At 40.7% G+C, this 14,960-nt stretch overlaps 2 non-coding genes across 2 annotated transcripts; both read left to right on the top strand.

Moving 5' to 3' along the window:
* The first annotated feature begins 46 nt into the window (after positions 1–46).
* On the top strand, positions 47–191 carry LOC123433819. Its single transcript, XR_006625125.1, has one exon. It is a non-coding gene; the product is annotated as a small nucleolar RNA F1/F2/snoR5a (small nucleolar RNA).
* A 164-nt stretch (positions 192–355) lies between these two features.
* On the top strand, positions 356–444 carry LOC123433858. Its single transcript, XR_006625159.1, has one exon. It is a non-coding gene; the product is annotated as a small nucleolar RNA SNOR75 (small nucleolar RNA).
* Positions 445–14,960: the final 14,516 nt, after the last annotated feature.

Genomic DNA, 14,960 nt, shown 5'->3' with positions numbered 1-14,960 from the left:
TACATATCTTAGCACTGAACTGAATTTTGTTTGGATAGTGTATTTGGGATGCCATGAGGTATCTGATGCTTGGTCTGCTTTCATGGCCTTGTTTCTTGTTAGATTGGCACACATCAAGAAGGAAACGGGTTTTTGCGACACTGGCTGCTCTCATACAAGGAGCTTCCTGTTACTATACCCCATTCACACCTATCAACTATATTGTTCTTTCTGCAGCTGGTTTCTGTGGTTGATTCATCAGTGATGATCAACACTTATTAGGTGTCTCATGATACAGTATATTATTAAACTGTGCATATTCGGCATCTGAAGTCATGTTTTTGTATCTCTACCCACTCTTAATTTTTTACTTGGTTCTCTGTGTGATGATGAAAACAGATCACGAGTCTCATGTAATCCATTCTACTAAACCATGTTGACAATCGAGGCATTTGTCTGAGAGAGCATTCATTCATTTGTTTTTATTTTTCTGTTTTCAAATATGATTTTTTTTGACATTAAGACACACAGCTTGTGATCTATTTGATGATAATTTCCTCCTACTTATTCTGAATTTCTAGTAAGCAGCACATTCTGTCATGGATGCTATATAGTTGTCTTGTCTTAAATAAATAGAAACTCCTACACCATTTTTTGTTTGCTGTGAGAAGTGATGATAACATATCCATACCACGTTTCTGCACTTACTGTGATGATCAATTGCTTCTTTCCTTGGATTATATGGACCTGAGGATACTTTCCCCAAATTATCGACTATGACTATACAATGCCTTTATAAACAGGTTTTGCTCTACTATGACACATACGCTTTGAAGCTTCAACGTATTGAGAATGTCTTTGTAAACCTCTAGGTATCGGGTCTTTCGATAGTCGACATTGTAGACAAGTTTTTCTCTACTATAACACATATGTTCTGAATGATTAACTGACCGATAGGTGGACTGAAATTTGCTACATTGCTATTGTAGAAGAGACGCTAGTTCTTAGATTATATTAGTTTTACCTTAAGGCTGTAATCCCTCATATCTTGTTAGCATATTTTTTAGAAATTATTTAGTTCGTTGGTGTCTTGATACTTCAGAAAAATCATTCAACTTAAGAAGCCGCTGCCGGCGTATATATACTATATATAGCTAATTGTTGCTAAAATGAGCTTTTCTTTAAAACTTTATAAGTTTTCTAGTTTTCCATTCAAACTTATCTAGGCGTTCATAAGTAAAATGTGCAATCATGCCTTACTCTATGATATTGCAATTATAGTGCCAGCGCTCCGTGGGAAGGACTATGGGAAGCCAAAAATGAGTTATCCAGATTACACTGAGACAGAGTCAGGCCTCCAATACAAGGTTCTTACGCTACCATCGATGATTCCTGCATAATACTCAAAAGTTCAGATTTAAAAATTCTCATGAGGAATTGCAGGACTTGCGGGTTGGAGATGGCCCATCCGCAAAGAAGGGAGAGACAGTAGTGGTAAGTAGCAAGCATCACACTTGCATTGGATTCTAGCTCATTTTGCATCTATGTTCTTACAACCTGATCACAGTTGCAGTTTTCCTGATGGATCGCTTCATTTCATCAGTTGTGGTCACTGATCTCTATGATCTGGTTGCAGATATGGAGATGGACGAGTGCCTGCACAACTGGCGCGACGAAAAGACCAACATCATCGCCTGCAGGGTACATCATCCATCATTCCTTCTCTGAATAAATAGCATTCCAGATTGTTGCAGGGGCGTTTGTCCAATCTATTGTTAGAGCAGTTTGAGATTCACCAGCGTGCACATTGGCGACACCGGCACTGTAGGGCACGTACATGGGGAGGGTGTGCGAGTGCCCGGCGGTGGACGTCGTCCAGTACGAGGGGGACGGGTACATGAAGCAGATTTCCTCTCACCTCCTTGATCTACTCTGGAACAAGTACTGGGTCAACACATTGTCTTCGTCACCACTTCTGGGCAACAGGGATTATGTTGCTGGACAGATCTTTGATTTAGGTAAAGCATTCCTTTGTAGGAAAATTTCTGGAACTTTTTTTCTGGTTAGTTTGGCCTTGCAATAAATAGAGAGATAGTGATAACTACTTTTGTGTTACACAGCTAATAAACTAGAGCAAGATGAGGGGCAACTGGCACACAGTCGATTTGGCATGCTTATGCCATCACAGCGAAAGCAAGAGGTCGGTTTCTGTGTTCATGCCCTTTAAACTTGGTTATCCTCAGTGTACACCACTGTCCTCTTTGCTCATCTAAAGGTTCACAAGGCCGGGACTATTTTGGGGGCTGCATAATTGTTTCAGTTTTTGCATCTTTCATGTGCCATGTCAATATGTGCTTGTCTATTTAGTACACCCTCTGATCCTAATACTGCTAAAACGTCTTTCATTTAGGAGCAGATGTATTATCATGTTGTTCGATTTGTTATTTTTTTGTCACTTCCCATAGTAAGTGGATGGTCCTGTATGTCTGATTGTCAAACTATTGATATTATGATTAAGTTCCATTAGGTCAATTATCACTCCCTATTATAAGATGTTTTGCATATTTCAATATGGGCTACATATGGGCTGAAATGAGTGAACAAACACACTTAAATGTGTCTACATACAGTTATTTAAAAAAAAGTTGGAACATCTTGTAATAGTGAACGGAGGGAGTAACTGACCTAATGCTTGTCACATTGTTACGTGATCATCATATGGATATGTTACAAATCTCTACTACTTGTTTATTAAATGAAGAAAGTATAGCAGATATGATGCTAATTCTATGGTGATGTATACAAAATATTAGTAGTGCGAAGATTGTTGAGCCCCTAGGAGAGGCTGATTGTGTTGTTTGATACTTTGATGCTATGTTGTCCTATGTAGTTATGAAATGTTTTATGTCAATTACTTCATTAGTTTGCTTTGTTATTCCAGTTATGTAATATGTCCCTCCTACACCGCGTATATTTACACTTACATACACAAAATTGCTAATAGTTACCGCCAGTAAGTGCTACTGTTAGGGTGTTACCTTGTCACATATAGCCTGTATGAAACGTTTTGGGTGGATTACCAACGAGAGTATATCTGTTACTTCAGATTACTGAAGATCTGAACATTTTCTTTTATTTCTGCCTCACATTTTGTTTAAACTTACGCTACAGTTTCACCTGAGATGATATTTTGTTCTTCGAAAGACGTTTTACAATTTAGCATTGCCATCTAGTTCCTGTGCCTCAACAATACATTACTTTGTTTGGATGCAGGTATACTAGAGCCCATAAAAGCTGGTATCAGGGATGCAAAACTAGGAGTGGGGAAGCAAGAGAAGGATGACTTCTTTACAGCCAGTGCTAATTTCTGTATTTTCTTTTGAGATTCTTCTGGGTTAATGCTTTAGCTGTGAAAATTGGTATCTGATTGACAATTATGAATCAGATGAGTTATTGTGTTATGTAAACCTGGGAGATGTATTATGTGATATTATATGATGGATGATTTTAATTCGACTTGGAGTTTTCTTGATTTGAATATGAAATAATGCTGCATTTAATATTGGACAAATAATTGGTTGAAAAGGCCCAATAAATGGAAATGAAACCAAGTTCTGGAAAAAAAGTTATTGAATTCAAAAATGAAAAAAGGCCAAAACTGAAACTGGACCAAATGTATTTGGGCACTAAAAGGCCAGGGCCCAGAAAAATTTCAAGGAAGAAAAACTAAAAGTGGCTATAAATGGGCTAAGGCTCAAAAAGAAGCCCAATAAGAAAAAGACCAAAAATAAAATCAGCCTATTTGATCAATTGAAATGGGTTGGGCTGATTTCAATCATGACGTTTTGATTTCGTCGTAATTTTGCCACGTAGGACTGCCATGTAGGACTGAGTTTGATTGCCAACGAGGATTTAGGATCGCCGTAAAGGTTATGACAATCCAGGAATCGTTGTAAAAGTTACGACAATTTTGATCAAAACGTCACTGTTGTTCATTTGTGACGCTCCGTTTTCGATGCTTGGTTTTTGATCGTCAGATCGGCGTAAATTAAAAACCGTGACGATGTAGCAACGAAAAAATAGCGTCGTGTATTAGCATATTCCTTGTGGTGCAACTCCGAGATGCTTGCACCAGCCCATAGATGGAGCGCTGGAGCTTGCATACCTAGTTGGCACTACTAGGATCGACAAAACCTTCCGGCTGTATCATATACAATTCTTCTTTAAGAAAGCCATTCAGGAATGTTGTTTAGACATCCATTTGCCAGATTTCATAATCATAAAATGCGGCAATTGCTAACATGATTCGGACGGACTTCAGCATCGCTACGGGTGAGAAAGTCTCATTGTACTCAATCGCTTGAACTTGTCGATAACCCTTAGCGACAATTCGAGCCTTATAGATGGTCACATTACCATCCACGCTAGTCTTCTTCTTGAAGATCCATTCATTTTCTATGGCTCGCCGATCATCGGGCAAGTCCACCAAAGTCCATACTTTGTTCTCATACATGGATCCTATCTCGGATTTCATGGCCTCAAGCCATTTGTTGGAATCCAGGCCCGCCATCGCTTCTTCATAGTTCGAAGGTTCACTGTTGTCTAACAACATGATTTCCATGACACGGTTGTCGTACCACTCTGGTGCGTAGCGTACCCTTGTCAACCTTCGAGGTTCAATAGAAACTTGATCCGAAGTGTCATGATCATCATCATTAACTTCATCTCTAGCCGGTGCAGGCGCCTTAGAACATTTTCTTCCGCTGCGCTACTCTTCGGTTTGAGAGGAGGTACAACTACCTCATCAAGTTCTATTTTCCTCCCACTTACTTATTTTGAGAGAAACTACCTCTACAAAGGATCCGTTCTTAGCAACAAAGATCTTGCCTTCGGATCTAAGATAGAAGGTGTACCCAATAGTTTCCTTAGGGTATCCTATGAAGACGCATTTTTCCGCTTTGGGTTCGAGCTTCTCTGGTTGAAGTTTCTTCACGTAAGCATCACACTTCCAAACTTTAAGAAATGATATCTTAGGTTTCTTGCCAAACCATAATTCATACGGTGACGTCTCAACGGATTTAGACGGTGCCCTATTTAAAGTGAATGCGCAGTTTCCAATGCATATCCCCAAAATGATACCGGTAAATTGGTAAGAGACATCATAGATCAAACCATGTCCAATAAGATGTGATTACGACATTCAGATACACCGTTACACTACGGTGTGCCAGGCGGCATGAGTTGTGAAACAATTCCATATTTCCCTAGGTGTGTGCCAAACTCATGACTCAAATATTCTCCTCCGCGATTAGATCGTAGAAACTTTATTTTCTTGTCGCGTTGACTCTCGACCTCACTCTGAAATTCCTTGAACTTTTCAAAGGTTTCAGACTTGTGCTTCATTAAGTACACATATCCATAACTACTTAAATCATCGGTATGTAACGACAGCCACCGCGAGCTTCAACGCTCATTGGACCACATACATCGGTATGTATTATTTCCAACAAGTTATTTTATCGCCCCATTGTTCCGGAGAACATAGTCTTGGTCATCTTTCCCATGAGGCACGGTTCGCATGTGTCAAATGTCAAAATCAAGTGACTCCTAAAGTCCATCTGTATGGAGTTTCTTCATGCGCTTTACGCCGATATGACCAAGGCGGTAGTGCCACACTTATGTCGGACTATCATTATCAGCCTTGCATTTTTAGCACTCACACTATGAATATGTTTAACATCACGATCGAGATTCATTAGGAATAAACCATTAACTAGTGGGGCATGACCATAAAACATACCACTCATATAAATAGAACAACCTTTATTCTCAGACTTAAATGAGTACCATCTTGCATCAAGAGAGATCCTGATACAATGTTCATGCTTAAAGTTGGTACTAAATAACAATTATTAAGGTTTATAACTAATCCCGAAGGTAGATGTAGAGGTAGCGTGCTGACGGCGATCACATCGACCTTGGAACCATTCCCGACGCGCATTGTCCCCTCGTCCTTAGCCAGCCTAAGCTTGTTCCGTAGAACTTTCTTAGAGTTGCAAATGTGAGCAAGAGCACCGGTATCAAATACCCAGGAGCTACTACGAGCGCTGGTAAGGTACACATCAAAAACAAGTATATCACATATATCTTTGACGTTGCCGGCCTTCTTGTCCGCTAAGTACTTGGGGAAATTCCGCTTCCAATGACAGGTTTCCTTGTAGTAGTAGCACTCAGTCTTAGGCTTAGGTCCTTTCTTTTACTTCTTCCCGGCAACTGGCTTACCGGGCGCGGCAACAACTTTGCCGTCTTTCTTGAACTTTTCTTACCCTTGCCCTTCTTGAAACTGGTGGTCTTATTGACCATCAACACTTGATGTTCTTTCTTGATACCTACCTCCGCAGATTTCAGCATTGAATACAACTCGGAAATAGTATTTTCCATCCCTTGCATGTTGTAATTCATCAAAAAGCCTTTGTAGCTAGGTGGAAGCGACTGGAGGATTCTATCAATGACCGCATCAACCGGAAGTTCAACTCCTAGCTGAGTCAAGCGGTTGTGCAACCCAGACATTCTGAGTATGTGCTCACTAACAGAACTATTGTCCTCCATCTTACAACTAATGAACTTGTCGGAGACTTCATATCTCTTGACCCGTGCATGAGCTTGAAAAACAAGTTTCAGCTCCTCGAACATCTCATATGCTCCGTGTTGCTCAAAACGCCTTTGGAGCCACAGTTCTAAACTGTAAAGCATGCCGCACTGAACGAGAGAGTAGTCATCACTCCCGATTACCAGGCGTTTCTAGCGTCCTGGTCTGTCGCGGGAACGGGAGTATCACCTAGCGGTGCATCAAGGACATATGCCTTCTTGGAAGCCATGAGGATGAGCTTCAAGTTACGAGCCCAATCCGCATAATTGCTACCATCGTCTTTCATCTTGGTTTTCTCTAGGAACTCGTTGAAGTTGAAAGGGACATTTACGTTGGCCATTGGATCTACAATATTTGTAAAGACAATTTTAGACCAAGTTCATGATAATTAAGTTCATCTAATCAAATTACTAATGAACTCCCACTTAGATCAACATCCCTCTAGTCATCGAAGTGTTACATGATCCACGTTGACTCATCACGTGAGACGGACTAGACATCAATAATGAGCATCTCCATGCTGATCGTATCAACCACACGACTCATGTTCGACCTTTCGGTCTCCCGTATTCGAGGCCATGCATGTACATGCTAGGCTCGTTGAGTCAACCTAAGTGTTTTGCGTGTGTAAACTAGCTTACACCCATTGTATGCGAACGTTAGAATCTATCACACCCGATCATCACGTGGTGCTTCGAGACAACAAACCTTTGCAACAGTGCACACTTAGGGGAATACTTATCTCGAAATTTGAATGAGGGATCATCTTATATTTGCTACCATCGTTCGAAGCAATAAGATGTAAAAAATGATAAACATCACATGCTACCATATAGTGACATGATTTGGCCAATATCCTCTTGCTCCTTTGATCATCATCTTCGGGGCACTATGATCATCATCGTCACCGGCATGGCACCATGATCTCCATCATTGTGTCTCCGTGAAGTTGGCATGCCAACTATTACTTCTATTACTATAGCTAACCATTAGTGATAAAGTAAAGTAATCAACATGGTGTTGCATCTCATACAATAAATTAAGACAACTCCTATGGCTCCTGTTGGTTGTCATACTCATCGACATACAAGTCGTGAATACTATTACAAGAACATGATCAATCTCATACATCACATATGTAAAATCACATCCTTTTGGCCATATCACTACAACAGGACCACACCTGTAGCAACGCTTTTTCCGTATCTAGAAGTCCATATATGCGTTGCTAGTGCTTGTACCAATGGTTTAGGATGCCTTGCCTTATCCAGTGTTGCTATTGCTTAATGCAACGCTTATACTGTCGTTGGTAAAAGAGACCGTTGCAAGAGTACAACAAATAAAACCGACTTTTACAACACTTATATACGTTGTTGCGTAGAGGAAATTAAATCTCATTACCTTGCAATAGAGAATTTGCAACTCTTCAAGTTTCAGAAATTAAATGAATACTCTACATAATGGTGATAATTATGTATATGAAGTGAGGAAAAGAAGAGAATATACTCATGAGAGGAGGAACCCATATATTGAATAAAACTATTGGATTACAATAGTTGATATTACACGCAGAACATCATCCAAATGTGATGCATAATAAAAAAATCTTTACAACGAAGATTAAACTTAAAGCATCCGTCAACATTCCTACAACTTAACTAAAACTTACCTGAAGAAAATCATCCAACAGGAACAACATCCCCACAAGTTAACTAAACCTGAAAGCATCTATTGTCATCGTCATGGACCGGAACATCATCATCATCATTGCAGTATACTTGCAACGCATCGATATAATCAGAAATATATCTTTTGAATCTACAAAGAAAACAACAAAATGAACGATTAACACACAATGCACTGAAACGATAAAAGCACGACTGTTAGTTGTCATTGATGACTAATCCAGATGCCACAATAAACGACACAACCTGCAGAACAACATGACTAGAATTAATATATTTCTTTTGTCACACACAGGTCTATAGTAATGAACCATACTCTCTCTCGAACCAATCTGCAATGTAATGCCTTACATTTCATTGGCTAACACAACCGATGGTTCTTTGTAACTCTCTTCTAGAATTAATATGGATGGCTTTAATAGTGCCTCTCAAGGAGCAAAACAATGCGCTAGGAAAATAAAAAAAGTAGAAACAAAGAAGTATTTCACTGAAATCATCAGCCGTTACTTAATAAGTTCAAATTTCAGATATAGAAAAAAGTAGTACTCATGCAAATACATGTGGATCTGACAAATCTGTTCCCGTGTTGACATTTCTGCTAAATATTTGTAATATAAAATCTGATTATACCAACTATGAGAATAATGAAATATTTGTAGTAGTGGATTAATTTGTAATACTCGTTGCTATTGTTGTTAGTTCGGTGCTTACGAAAGGCCAAAACGAAAGATTCTGCTCCCTTAAATAGAAAATAACATAACATATGTGTCCCTACCTAATTACTACTGAGATTATAAGAATTTCGTCACAGTAATTACACTGATGATAAGCCCAAAGCATGACTGGACGGCTTATCGCATGACATTGATATGCCATACAAACCTCACACGCTTGCTGTGTATAACTTAGTCGTTCTCCCCGTGGTCTCTCCCTTGTTTGTTTAAGAGAGAAAAAAACTGCAGTCATATCTCTCTGTTAGCTTCAAAAAAGGAAGGGAAAGCTGAGATGTGCTCCCCTGTTCCAATCGTCCTCCCATGATCTCTCCCTTCTTTGCTTGAAAAGGTAAAAAAAACTACAGTCGTATCTCTCTATTTGATTTGCAAAAAGCAACGGAGACCAACTCCTCTTAGTGATCAATCATTGAAAATCTACCTAAGAATAACTACTATTGTAACATACAAAAAGACTAGTATTAATAAGCAAGATATGGGAACATGCTGACGCCTTACCGCCATAGTGGTGCCATACTTTAGGTGTGTCCTATTTAGATTCATAGTTTTATCCTGCCCTAGGTTATTAAATAATCTCCCTCAAGCTATGTTGATCCTTTTGGTTGTGAGGGCATATCCATCGCAATGAACACAAACCATATCAGTGAACTAAAGAAAAACTAGATGCGTGTGTAGCGACTAAGCAACGGAAGGAGGGAGGTAGTAAGCGCCAGTCTTAACTGCGGAAGATCGAGGACTTGAGAGCAAAGAGGGGTGGACCAACCCACCTGAAGCCAGAGGAGGAGAAAGCTCCATGGATGCTTCATCCCGAGCAGCAGCAAGGTTGTACAGTGGTCATTCCTCCCTACAGGTCTATAGGAGAAGAGAAGAACAAAGGTTAGAGAAATGGGCAGAGAGAGAGGATGAAACCAGGGGACGGGTGCTACGGTAACAAAAGTCCTTCCTTGGCGCTAGGAATTCTTCTTGCTACTTCTCTTGTTTGCGTCGGTTTTTCCCTTGAAGAGGAAAGGGTGATGCAGCACAGGAGCAGTAAGTATTTCCCTCAGTTTGAGAACCAAGGTATCAATCCAGAAGGAGGCTCTCGTCAAGTCCAGAGTACCTGCGCAAACACAAACAAGCTTGCACCCAACGCTTCAAAGGGGTTGTCAATCCCTTCAAGATTGTTTGCAAAGTGAGATCTGAAGGCGTAAAGTGCAACGAAGTAAAAAGTGTAAGGCTGAAAATATGGTGTGGAGTAGACCCGGGGGCCATAGTGTTCACTAGAGGCTTCTCTCGAAATAGCAAGTATTACGGTGGGTGAACAAATTACTGTCGAGCAATTGATAGAACCGCGCAAAGTCATGATGATATCTAAGGCAATAAACATACAAATAGGAATCACGTCCGAGACAAGTAGACCGATACTTTCTTCATCTACTACTATTACTCCACACATCGACCGCTATCCAGCATGCATCTAGTGTATTGAGTTCATGACAAACAGAGTAACGCATTAAGCAAGATGACATGATGTAGAGGGATGATCTCAAACCAATGATGAAAACCCCATCTTTTTACCCTTGATGGCAACAACACGATGCGTGCCTCGCTACCCCTTCTGTCACTGGGTGAGGTCACCGCACGGTATGAAACCAAAACCAAGCACTTGTCCCATTGCAAGAATCATAGATGTAGTTGGCCAAACAAAACCGACAACTCGAAGATAATTACAAGGATATGAAATCATGCATAAGGGGGATCAGAAGAAACTCAAATAAGATTCATACATAATCTGATCATAAATCCACAATTCATCGTATCTCGACAAGCACACCGCAAAAGAAAATTACACCGGATAGATCTCCATGAAGATCATGGAGAACTTTGTATTGAAGATCCAAGAGAGAGAAGAAGCCATCTAGTTACTAGCTATGGACCCGTAGGTCTATGGTGAACTACTCACGCATCATCGGAGAGGTCATGGTGTTGATGAAGAAGCCCTGCATGTCTGAATCCCCCCTCCGGCAGGGCACCAGAACGTGCCCCAGATGGGATCTTGCGGAGACAGAAGCTTGAGGCTGCGGAAAAGTACTTTCGATGATCTCCTGATTTTTTGGGATTTTTAGGGAATATATAGGCGCAACCCCTAGGGCAGAGGGCCCCAGGGGGCCCACAAGCCTGTGGACCGCGGCTTCCCCCCTGGTCGCGGGGTGGAGCCTTGTGGGGCCCCTGAGGCCCCCCTCCCTTGGCTCTCAAGCTTCCCGATCTTCTTCCGTTACGGAAAAAATCTTTACGGGGATTTTCTTCCGTTTGGACTCTGTTTCAAAATCTCCTCTGGAAGGGGTCAAAAACATGGAAAAAACAGGAACTGGCACTTGGCACTGAGTTAATAAGTTAGTCCCAAAAAGTATATAAAAGGCATGCAAAACATCCAAAGTTTGACAAGATAATAGCACGAAACCATCAAAAATTATAGATACGTTGGAGACGTATCAAGCATCCCCAAGCTTAACTCCTGCTCGCCCTTGAGTAGGGAAGTGATAAAGAATGAACTTTTGATGTGGAATGCTACCTAGCATAGTTGTCCTTTGCAACTTCTTTCACGTGACATGAATGTTCAGATCCGTAAGATTCGAAACAATAGTTTGCTATTGACATGAAAACAATAATACTCCAAGCAAACTAGCAAGGTAATCATGAACTTTCAAAATAACAAGGCCAATGAAAGTTATCCCTACAAAATCATATAGTATGGATATGCTCCATCATCCTCACACAACTAATGTAAGTCATGCACAACCCCGGAATTGGCCAAGGAATTGTTTTCACACTCTTACTTTCTCAAACTTTTTATAACTATCACGCAATACATGAGCGTGAGCCATGGATATAGCACTATAGGTGGAATAGAGTGTGGTGGTGGTTGTGAGACAAAAAGGGAGGAGATAGTCACATTGACTCGGCGTATCAAAAGGTTATGGAGATGCCTATTAATAGATATCAATGTGAATGAGTAGGGATTGCCATACAAGAGATGCACTAGAGCTATAAGTATGTGAAAGCTCAAAAGGAGGACTAGTTGGTGTGCATCCAACTTGCTTGCTCACGAAGACCTAGGGCAATTTTTGAGGAAGCCCATCATTAGAATATACAAGCCAAGTTATATAATGAAGATTCCCACTAGCATATGGTAGTGCCAAAGCAAGAAGCTCTCAATCATGAAGAACATGGTGTTATTATGAAGCACAAGTGTGGAAAAAGATAGTAGCATTGTCCCTTTTCTATTTTTCTCTCTTTTATTTTTTTCATTTGGGCTCTTAGGCCTCTTTTTTTATTTTCTTTTCTTTTCTCTCTTTTTTGTTTTTGGGCTCTTTGGCCTCTTTTTTTTTCCTCACATGGGACAATGCTCTAATAATGATGATCATCACACTTTTATTTACTCACACCTCAGAACTCACAATGATGACTCCATAGGAAATGCCTTCGGCAGTGTACCGGGATGTGCAACGATCTAGCATGGCGTATGACGTGGAAACATCTCGCTAGCTATCTTACGATCATGCAAAGGCAATATGAGAGTGATGGCACAAGTAATGAGACGGAACGGTGGGAGTTGCATGGCAATATCTCGGAATGGCTATGAAAATGCCATAGTAGGTAGGTATGGTGGCTGTTTTGAGGAAGGAATATGGTGGGTTTGTGCACCGACGAGAATTGCACGACACTAAAGAGGCTAGAAATGGTGGAAGGTGAAAGTGCATCTATACCATGGATTCACATTAGTCATGAAGAACTATCATACTTGTTGCGAATGTTTTTATTAGTAATCGAAACAAAGTGCTAAACGCATACTCCGAAGGGAAGGGTTGGTAGGTGTCAACCATCGCGCGATCCCGACCTCAACACAAAGGATGACAATCAATAGATCAATTATTCTCCGACTTCCTAACATAGAGGTTAACCATACGTGCATGCTGCGGGAATAACTAACTTCAACACAAGTATTTCTAGATTCACAACACCCTACTAACATAGCTCTTAATATTACCAAATCCACGTCTCAAAACTAATTGAGAGGAATCAAAACTTCTCTTTCTACTCAATGCACATGAAAATGGAGGTTTTTGCATCCTCTTTGGGTACCTATCACATTTGGGACTACTTTCATAGCATAAGCCAACTACCAAGTCACGCACTGCCGTGCTCTAAAAGATATAAGTGAAGCACATAGAGCAAAAGTATCTAGCTCAACAGATATAAGTGAAGCACAATGAGCATTCTAGCAAAATCACGATGAGTGCATGTATCTCTCTCTCTCAAAAAAATGTGCAGCAAGGATGATTGTGACACAACAAAAAGAAAAGACTCCTACGATACAAGACGCTCCAAGAAAAACACATATCATGTGGTGAATAAAATATAGCTCCAAGTAATGTTACCGATGGATTGAAGACGAAAGAGGGGATGCCTTCCCGGGGCATCCCCAAGCTTAGGCTTTTTGGTGTCCTTGAATTTGGCTTGGGATGCCTTGGGCATCCCCAAGCTTGAGCTCTTTCCACTCCTTATCTCTTTTTCCATGAGAACATCACCCAAAACTTGAAAACTTCACAACACAAAACTTAAACAGAAACTCGTGATAACATTAGCACAAGAAAACAAACTACCACTTCTTTTGGTACTGTAGAAAACTTGAATTCCATCTATATTGGTGTTGGGATACTGTATTCTCACTTTTCCATGGCTAGTACCCCCCGATACTAACCATCGTTTGATCAAAACAAGCAACCAACTCAACAAAAACAGAATCTGTCAAAAACAGACTAGTCTGTAGCAATCTGTATACTTAGTATACTTCTCATACCTCAAAAAATCTGAACAAATACGAAGGCCTGGGAAAAACTCATATCAACCAGCACAAAAAAGAATCAACTCAAAATCTCTACCTGAATAAAAATGAAAAATCATCTCGCGAGCGAAAAGTTTCTGTCTTTTTCCAGCAGGATGAAACAACCATTACCAAGACTAATCATAAAGGTTTTGCTTGGCTCAAACACAAAAAGAAACACTAAAAAACACAATCACAACAGAATTATGGAAGTGTGGATAATACGTCTCAAACGTATCTATAATTTTTGATGGTTTCACGCTGTTATCTTGTCAACTTTCGATGTTTTGTTTACCTTTTATATCTTTTTTGGGACTAACTTATTAATTCAGTGTCAAGCGCCAGTTCCTGTTTTTTCTGTGTTTTTGACTCTTTTTAGATCTGATTTTGGAACGGAGTCCAAACGGAATAAAATCCCCGAAATAAATTTTTCCAGAACGGGAGAAGATCGGGAGGCTTGAGGGCCAAGCAAGTGGGCCCACAGGGGGCCCACAAGCCGTGTTGCCGCGGCCAGGGGGGACGCCGTGGCAACCAAGCTTGTGGCCCCCCTGGCGCTTGATACGTCTCAAACATCTCTATAATTTTTTATGGTTTCACGATGTTATCTTGTCAACTTTGGATGTTTTGTTTACCTTTTATATCTTTTTTTGGGACTAACTTATTAACTCACTGCCAAGTGCCAGTTCCTGTTTTTTCTGTGTTTTTGACTCTTTTCAGATCTGATTTTGGAACGGAGTCCAAACGGAATAAAATCCCCAAAATGATTTTTTCCAGAATGGAAGAAGATCGGGAGGCTTGAGGGCCAAGCAAGTGGGCCCACAGGGAGCCCACAAGCCATGTTGCCGCGGCCCGGGGGGAGGCCACGGCAACCAAGCTTGTGGCCTCCCTGGCGCTCCCCTGCCCTAGGTCCTCGGCCTATAAATTCCCTAAAAATCCAGAAAAAATCAAGGCGTCCATGAAAACACTTTCCCGCCGTCGCAAGCTTCCGTTTCCGCGAGATCTCATCTGGAGACCCTTCCCAGTGCCCTGTCGGAGGGGACTTTGGAGTTGGA

Source organism: Hordeum vulgare, chromosome 2H (assembly GCF_904849725.1).
Source record: "Hordeum vulgare subsp. vulgare chromosome 2H, MorexV3_pseudomolecules_assembly, whole genome shotgun sequence".
NCBI lineage: Eukaryota > Viridiplantae > Streptophyta > Magnoliopsida > Poales > Poaceae > Hordeum > Hordeum vulgare.
The sequence above is the reverse complement of the archived record's forward strand: the minus strand, read 5'-3'. Positions and strand labels throughout refer to the sequence as shown.